Below are 8,116 nucleotides of genomic sequence, written 5' to 3'. Positions count from 1 at the left end.
CATGACATTGGTACCCTGCTAGCAAGAAAAGCTACCTGGACAGGAAATACGCAGGAGGAGCAAGCCTCCAATGCAGGTAATGGGCTGTCTTGGCCAGCTGTAGTCCCTGGGAGGGGAGCTAGGGTTGCAGACACCTTGCAGAGCTCCACTTGTTCTTCAGGCAAGCCCAGCTGGCTCCGTATTGCCCATGAGCTCATCCTACAGACCAATCCAATGGAGACAGCAAGAAAGGAGTAAAATGGGACCAAGGGCTACAGAATGGGGCAGCAGCAACAGGGACCAGAGCTACAGAATTCTGCAGTTTACAATATTTTATTTGGTTGCTTAAGTCTATAAAGAGAAAAATTGTAAATGACTGTCTAACAGTCCCCCCCTCCCCCAATAAAATCAATTAATGCATCTAACAGTGTTCAGGGAAGGTCCCATAGTCCTGAGGAAATGCCAAATCCTGGGGCAGGTTGCTGGGCCTCTCCTCTGGCCCTGCCCTTCCAGCAGTAGAACTGCTGCATGTTTTCAAGTGTCACAGGAGCCTCTTACCCTGTGAGCAGCTTCTTTTGAGAGGGGTCAAAGGCATTAAACCAGCCAGGGATTTTAAGGCCACTAGGCCGTTATCATCCAGTCCCGTGATTCCCAAACACATTTTTGCTTTAGTTGAACTTATGGCCACAGCAAACTCAACGCGGCTGCTGCTGTGACAGTTAAATTGTCCTGCGAGGGCTGGGGGGGGGGGGTCAATGAGCAGAGGTGCGTTGGGGCTCCTGCTCTGATCGGGGGCAGGCTCCAGTCTAGAGTTTCTGTTGAAGTATTTTTTAGAACAGCTTGTGAAGGGCTGCCCAGAGCTTCAGCTGGGTGCGCTTTGGTTGTCGACTGTAAGAGCATTTCTTGAGATTTGATCCTGGGAACCACACGGATACATTTCAGGTCTTACGCTCAGCATCCCCCTGCTAACCTTTGTCGTTTCAATCTCACTTTCCTACTTGTAAATCCTTTTCTTGTCACTGAGGCCCCTAGGGTTGGCTGCAGGATAAAGTGGCACTTGTGTAATTTAAACCAGTGTTTACACGTGCGTTCTCTTCCTCCCAACACACTACTTTGCACCAGAGCCAACCTCACCTCCAGGCTGCTCCCCCACCCCACCCCACCCAAACTCTCTGCTACCTCCCCTGGGGCAGATGCTTCTGCCTCCCTACCTCTCCTATATGTCCCCTCCTGTCAGCTTCTCAGTGGGGATGGCACAAGTCTCACACGCACCCCCAGTCCCCGCTACTGACCAAAGGAACCCCTGGCCCACAATTGCTACAACCTCCGCACCCCTTTACCCCCCTCCCTACGGACCCAGCTCCCTCCAGGTCCCTCCTCCCCCAATGGCTGCAGTGCCCTCCCCACCACACTGCCCCACCTGCCTTGCTCCAATCCCTACAGCCCCAGCCCCTTCTGGCTCCAATCACCTCAGCACAAACCTGCTCCCTGAGGTCCCCCCACAAGCTCCCCAGCAATGGCTGTGGAAGGTGGGGGGTCCCTCTTGGCAACCGTACACCCACAGCATCTCCCTAAGCAACAGCCCCCTCAGACTCTCCAATGCCCCCCCCAACCTCCCTTGCAATGGCCATGGTGCTGTCCGGGCTCCCCTCCCCCATCATAGCCTTCAGTGTCCTCATTCCCAGCCCCTCCTCAAGGACCGCGGTGCTGCTGTCCAGTCCCCTGCCAATCACTATAGCCCTGGGGCACCTCACAGGAGCCACTGGATCCCAGACCTTGACCCCCCAGAACCTACAAACTGGCCATGGCACTCTGGGCCCCGCTAGCTATGGAGTCCTCCCCCAAAGCCCACCAGACAATTCTGTGACCCCCCACACCACAGCCTCCGCATCCCACTTAGTCAGGCTCCCCGATCCCCCCACCGCAAATAGCCTCAGCCCCCCAACTGCTACCACATACTCCCCTTCACTGCAGCCCCCCCTTAACTGCCAGTCTCCCCTCCCCCAGTTCCTCCCTCATCACACACCCCTGGGGTGTCCCTTCAGCCCCACCCCCCAGAATTACACATGGAGCACACCCCTTCCCCCGCCCCCAAAGGCCAGGCCCAGCCTTTTGTCCACAGCCACCGCCCACTCCGCTCCGCCCCCCCCATGTCGGAACCGGACCATCGCCCCAGGTCCAGGGGGGAGGGCAGCCGGGAGAGGGCTGCCGCAGCCACTTCCAGTGCCTCAGACCCCGTCCCCCGTCCCTTTGATTTCTTCATGACAACATGTTATTAATGTTTCTTGGGAGTGTTTTCTGAGTCTAAAGATGTGAGTTTCTTTGTCTTGCAGGAGGATTGTTTTAAAAGCTGATCGTCTTTTGACTGTGAGTCTTTTCATCAGTGTGAGGGATGAATGCTTTCCAGATGGAGAGTCTATTGGGGAGATGGTTGGTTGGGTTTGGGGGGTTTTTGGTGAGGGGGGACAGATTGGTAATATTTGAGGTCACACATATAACGATAACTGCATGAGTTACAGACTTCTCCCCCCCCCCAGCCCACGTTCCATGGATCTTGCCTGAGCCCCCCATCCCAGGGCAGAAGCCTGAAGCCCGAGCCCCACCGCACCTGGGAAGGTTGGAACTCCCACCGCTTGCCTGCTCCTACAGGGCTGATGACTCCGGAAGTGGGTAGGGACCAACCCCTGCAGGCAGCCCCCGGGGAAGAGCCATTGCTTTGCTGCCCCCGACTCCCCCTCAATTCCAGCCCAGCAGGGCCGGCTCCAGGCACCAGCATCCCAAGCAGGTGCTGCAGCGGCACTGGGAAGGGGGGCATTCCGGGTGCCATCAGGGCGGCCCTCGTCTTTCCGCAGCAGCGGTAATTCGGCCGCACCTTTACTCTGCAGGCTGGTCACAATGGTAGTGGTGGGGTCACATAGGCAGTTGCCCTCAGCGACCACCAGAGGTCGCTGCAGCAATGAGAGGGGGGATACATGCCAGGCATTGCCGCACCTGGCCACCAGGAGTCACTGCTCCAACAAGAAGGCACCTACAGGGCACTCCCGTGCCTGGCCAGCAGGGGTCACTATCACAGTGCTGGGGGGGAGATACACATAGGGCACTATCCCACCTGGCCACCAGGAGTCACTGCTCCAACAAGAAGGCACCTACAGGGCACTCCCGTGCCTGGCCAGCAGGGGTCACTATCACAGTGCTGGGGGGGAGATACACATAGGGCACTATCCCACCTGGCCACCAGGAGTCACTGCTCCAACAAGAAGGCACCTACAGGGCACTCCCATGCCTGGCCAGCAGGGGTCACTATCACAGTGCTGGGGGGGTACACATAGGGCACTATCCCACCTGGCCAGCAGGGGTCAGTGCCCCAACAGGAGCGATATTCACCATGCACTGCCTCACCTGGGCACCAGGGGGCCCTGCACCCTGACACCGACCCACACATATCCCTGGGGAGCAGGCATGTGCCTGTGTGTTACTCTGCACTTTAAGGAATGAGGCAAAGGCTAATTTTATTTAAATTTCTGATGAAGAAAGCTCTGAGTTACAACCCTCACCTTGCTGAGCACCTGCCTAAAGCCAGAGCAGTGTCCCCGATGTCAGCAGAGACCCCAGAACACAGAGACCCAAAGGGGAAGCAGCTTTTAGGGGAAGCAATGACAGACTCTGGGGAGGGGTTCTGGGGAAGCAGAGAAAGACCAACTAACTGCAGAGGGGAACATCATAATCTATCAGGGAGAAAGAACTGACTCGGCGAGGACATCACTCTAACTCCAGCCAGGCTGGGATACCAGCAATTCGGGGCTGGAGCAGCTCCAGCAAGAGGCTGGGCGGAGGCAGGTGACCTCAGTCTCTCTGCCGAGCAGGCTGCTTTGGGTGTAAGGAGGGACAAGGAGCCCCCCCGGCCAGGGTCTTGCTGCCCAAGGAGGGGGAGATCTGGGGCAGTCTTTGGAGGAGCTGGTTCAGCAGCCATGAGCCCGCTGGCTTGTCCAGGCCTGAGCTCTCCAGCAGCACCCTGTGCACAGGTGTACGCACGGGATGGAGGCACCAGTGTAGCGCTACAGGGCCTGACTCTGCTGAGTGCTGCCTGCAAGAGACGGGGCAGAGTCCAGGGCAGATGGGGGCAGGAGATGACAGGGCCAGCACCCATGAGCTGAACCCATCACACCTCTGGCCCGTGACGTCACCACCTGTCCCTGCAGCTCTCCACCTGTCCCGCTGTCCATGCAACCCTAAAGCCCCCCATCCGCCCCCACTGTATGCAACATACAGCCCTTCACCCATCTGCCTCACACACTCATCTATCTCCTCATGCATCCTGCCGGCCCTCTGGGTCTCCGTGCAGTGCCCATCACAAGGAGGTGTGGACAGGGCCCGATTAACCTTCTGTGAGCCTGGCGCCAAACGTATTTGTGGGTCCCCATGGGGGAATGGGGTATGGCACAAGGGGGGGTTGATCACCAGAGCCAGGGGCCGGCCAGGGGTAAGGCACAGGGAGGTGGGGGGAGGGAGACACAGCTCCGGTCTGCACAGCCCCACACAGGGGCTCTGTTTGCAAACCCGCAGCCACCAGACACATACTGGCCCACCCAGCCCTGCGCTGCCAGCGTGCTCTGCCATACCACCCCCCTGCCCATTGCTCCCCACCCTATTATGCCCAGCAACTCCAATGCCCAGTGCCCCCTCACCCTGAGATCTGGCTCACAGATCCCTGTGCCCAACACTCCCCACTGCCCAGTGCCCCTCTCACAGCCCCCCCACAACTGCCCAGCACCCCATATTCCTGAGGAAATTCAGCACCAAAAAATTAAAAATTCTCTGCACTATTTTAAAATTCTGCAAATGTTATTTGTCAATAAATGAATGTGGAATCTCCAGCCTGGCAGTGGGGAGCAGAGGCCACTGGCTGCGTGGAGGTGGGAGATCACCCTGCAGCCTTCCCCCTCCCCTCCCGGGATAGGGACTCGGCCGTGAGGCTGCACCCGACCCTGACACAGTGTAAGGGATAAACCTGCCCCAGAAACACTCTTGGCCACTGCCCCTGCGCCAGGTGTGGGCAGACAGGCTCAGCCTGGCAGGATCAAAGTGTGGAGGGGCTCAGTGTGAGGGGATCCAGGGGGGTAAGAGGGTTCTGTGTGGAGCAGTCGGGGTGAGGTGGCTCACTGCGGGATCTGGATGCACAGGGGCTTGTTGGGGGGCTCCAGGTGCAGGCGCAGTGGGACTCTGCAGAGGGCTCCAAGTGAAGGTGGTTGGGGCTCAGCAGGAGGTGTGTAGGTGTGGGGAGCTCAGTGCAGGACGGGTCCGGGTGCAGGGGAGGTAGGGCTCATTGGAGTGCGGGTCCAAGTGCAACAGGCTAGGGCTCTGTGGGGTGGGTGTCCGGGGGGCTTATCGGGGTGGTCCAGGTGCAGGGGAGGTGGGGGCTTGTCAGGGTGAGGGTTTGATGGGCCTGCTTAATGGGGAGCCTCAGCTGCTGCAAAGGGGATGCTGCATGCCGGGCCCCCGCTTCCCCCTGCCCCCGCTTCCTCTATCCCCTTCTCTTCCCCATCCCGTGCTCCTTCCCCATTGCCCCAGCCCTCCTCATCCCACCCCCTTCCTTCCCTACGGCTTAGTTCCCCCCGCTCCCCCCACCCCGCCCTGCCCCAGCACACGCACTCACTGCTGTACAGAGAAGAGGATGGCTCCTCCCAGCACGCAGACGGGGAGCCCGACAGGCACTAGGACCCAAAAGGCAGCGTCCACCTGCAAAGTCAGCAGAACTGAGAGCTGGGGGTGGCTCTCTTTCCAACAGAGCTCCTACAGCCAATCAATCAGCACTGAACAAATATCACAACACTGACACCTTCCAGGCCAGATTTTAGCAGAGAGTCTCTAAGCCTCACTGCGGGGAGCTTCCCCCACCAGCCCTGAGCAGAATATCGCTGCCAGCCTCCAGCCCAGGGTTGAGCCTTCACTTCCTCCCATGCAGCTCTCAGAGAAAAAGCTCCTTCGGTTCCCCGAAGGGGAAAATCCACAAACAAACATTCCCTTTGCTCTCACACCTCTAGGGGCCCAGGACAGCCAGGTATCCATCCCAGCCCATGCAGGGGTAGGAGTTCCTGCTGCTCCCTGTTGACAAACACTGACCTTGCGCTGCCCTGGGGGGGCTGGGGGAGCTGCCCCATTTTCCACACGTACGTCCTGTTTGTGGGAATGAAGAACTACGGCCCTAGGGTTAACTCCCTGCTGCACCGTGCTCTGCACAATGCCAGAGCCTCACCGGGCCGGAGCCTCCTTTGTCAGCCACCTGCGAGAGGAGCAGGCTCGCTTCCACAAGACTTGGGGAATTCGGAGAGACGGGGCAGAGGACGAAGTCTAGCGACACCAGTGGGAGCCCCATGCCCTGAGCTAAGAGAGCTAGTGCCCGATAAAAGAGCCTTCGCCGTAGAGCTTCCACCACCCGCGGCGGAGAGGAGCCAGCAGTGGTGGGGGAGTGGGGGGGTCAGGGGGCGGAGAGGAGCCCCGGGCCTGGCTGGCCAAGAGGAGCGAACAGTGGGCGAGAGGGGAGAGGAGCTAGTGGGTAGTGGGGCCTCGGGGCACATGGCAAGTGGAGGGGGCCAGGCCGGGACTCCTTCTGAGCGTGGGCCCGGTGCCACAGTGCCAGTGGCACCGTTTGAAACCCAGTACTGGGCATGGACCCCGAGCGAGGCTTTTGGGTGATGCAGTAATGGAGCCAGGGATGATAAGGGGGTTTCTAGGCATCTCTAATCCCAGCCCCACTTCTCCTGTGCCCTAAGCCATGACCACGAATCCACCCCTCTCCGTCTCAGACCCCACAGCCCCAAAGACATGACTGGCCACTCACGCTGTGACCCAGTTACGCCAATGAAGTCTCCCCAAACTCTCTAGGAAGATACAGGGTGGGAGGGGCAAGCCACTTAGCACAGTAGGGCAGAGACCATGGCCATAGGCAGACAGACCCAGCCAAGCCCAGAGGAGACTGGGAGGGGGGAGCAGAGGAAGAGGATGCAGGCAACTGAACATAACAAGTGTCCATGAAAGGAGAGAGAGAGTTTGAGTGTGAGTTGGCCAACACAGTAGAGAAGACAGAGAGAGAGAGAGAGAGAGAGAGAGAGAAACCTAGGAGGAAGGAAAGAAACTCAGAACAGGGAGTCACCCTCATGGATCCAACCTTCTGCTAGGGAGCACACCCCACTCCTGGCCAGAGAGATGATCAGCCCCCACAAATGGCAACATCATCTCCCTTGAAGCCACAGCTAGTCAGGAAACCCACACCCAGCTAACGGGAAGTTCCTGCTTGGAGCCAGGGGGGCTGTGACCAGAGCCCTCCCCAAACCAGACACTTACCTCACTGACAGCGACAGCTGCTTCGCTCCCAGCTGGACAGGTCTTGCCTGGCATCAACAGGATTCACGCTGTCACTGCTCTCGCTCACTTTCCATCTCACCTTGGGGCTGGACTCCGTCCTCACAACTTCTTTCCTCTTGGTATTAAACAGAACAAAAGAGGGAAAGAAAAAGCAATGGTGGCGAGGCTCCTCTTCTCGCTCCTCCCGCACCCCAGGGCTCTGGCTTCAACCCTCCTCCCATTATGCCATCACAGATACAATTAGAAATCCCCCCTCTGCACCTGCACCCAAAGGAGTCACTCTGCACAGGAGATGATTGTCTCTTCCCCTGCCCTTAATACAATGCGCAGCTCATGGCCTCTGAAGAAAACTAACCTGGGAAGAGCTGAGGAAGAGAGTGCCGTCACCGCTGACTCACACCCAGCGTGGGAAAGGCAGAAAGCTCAGGACTGTTCATCTCTGCTTACCGGGATGTCCAGCCTGCTCAGCTCCACTTCTTCCAGCTTCTCCTCTGCCTGGGACTCCGGGGCGACTCATCTGCTAGCGCAGGAAATAACCGAGGAGCGAGGCAGCCCTGCCCACAGCTCTACTGGTGCGCCAGAGCTCGGCCTCCCTCCGTCTCCCACATGCTCTAGAGCAGCCCCACGCGATGAAAAGAGACAGAGCCAACGGGCTGCGTGGCCAGTCACCCCACCTCCCCCACTGTTGCCTCCAGGACCCGCTATGATTCTCTTCCCTCCTGCTAGATGGTGCAGGCTCTCGAGACCAAGCCTGTGGGGATCAATGCGCACTTCT

At 58.7% G+C, this 8,116-nt stretch overlaps 1 long non-coding RNA gene across 1 annotated transcript; it reads right to left on the bottom strand.

The window, feature by feature from the left end:
• Positions 1-754: 754 nt before the first annotated feature.
• LOC141977769 (uncharacterized) lies at positions 755-7,487 on the bottom strand. The gene is made up of 3 exons (XR_012636281.1): positions 7,321-7,487; positions 5,633-5,715; positions 755-1,017 (listed from the first exon to the last, which is right to left on the bottom strand). It is a non-coding gene; the product is annotated as an uncharacterized LOC141977769 (long non-coding RNA).
• Between the last annotated feature and the right edge of the window lie 629 nt (positions 7,488-8,116).

The sequence above is a fragment of the Natator depressus genome, chromosome 25 (genome assembly GCF_965152275.1).
Source record: "Natator depressus isolate rNatDep1 chromosome 25, rNatDep2.hap1, whole genome shotgun sequence".
Taxonomy (NCBI): Eukaryota; Metazoa; Chordata; order Testudines; family Cheloniidae; genus Natator; species Natator depressus.
This window is presented reverse-complemented; position numbering and strand designations above follow the sequence as displayed.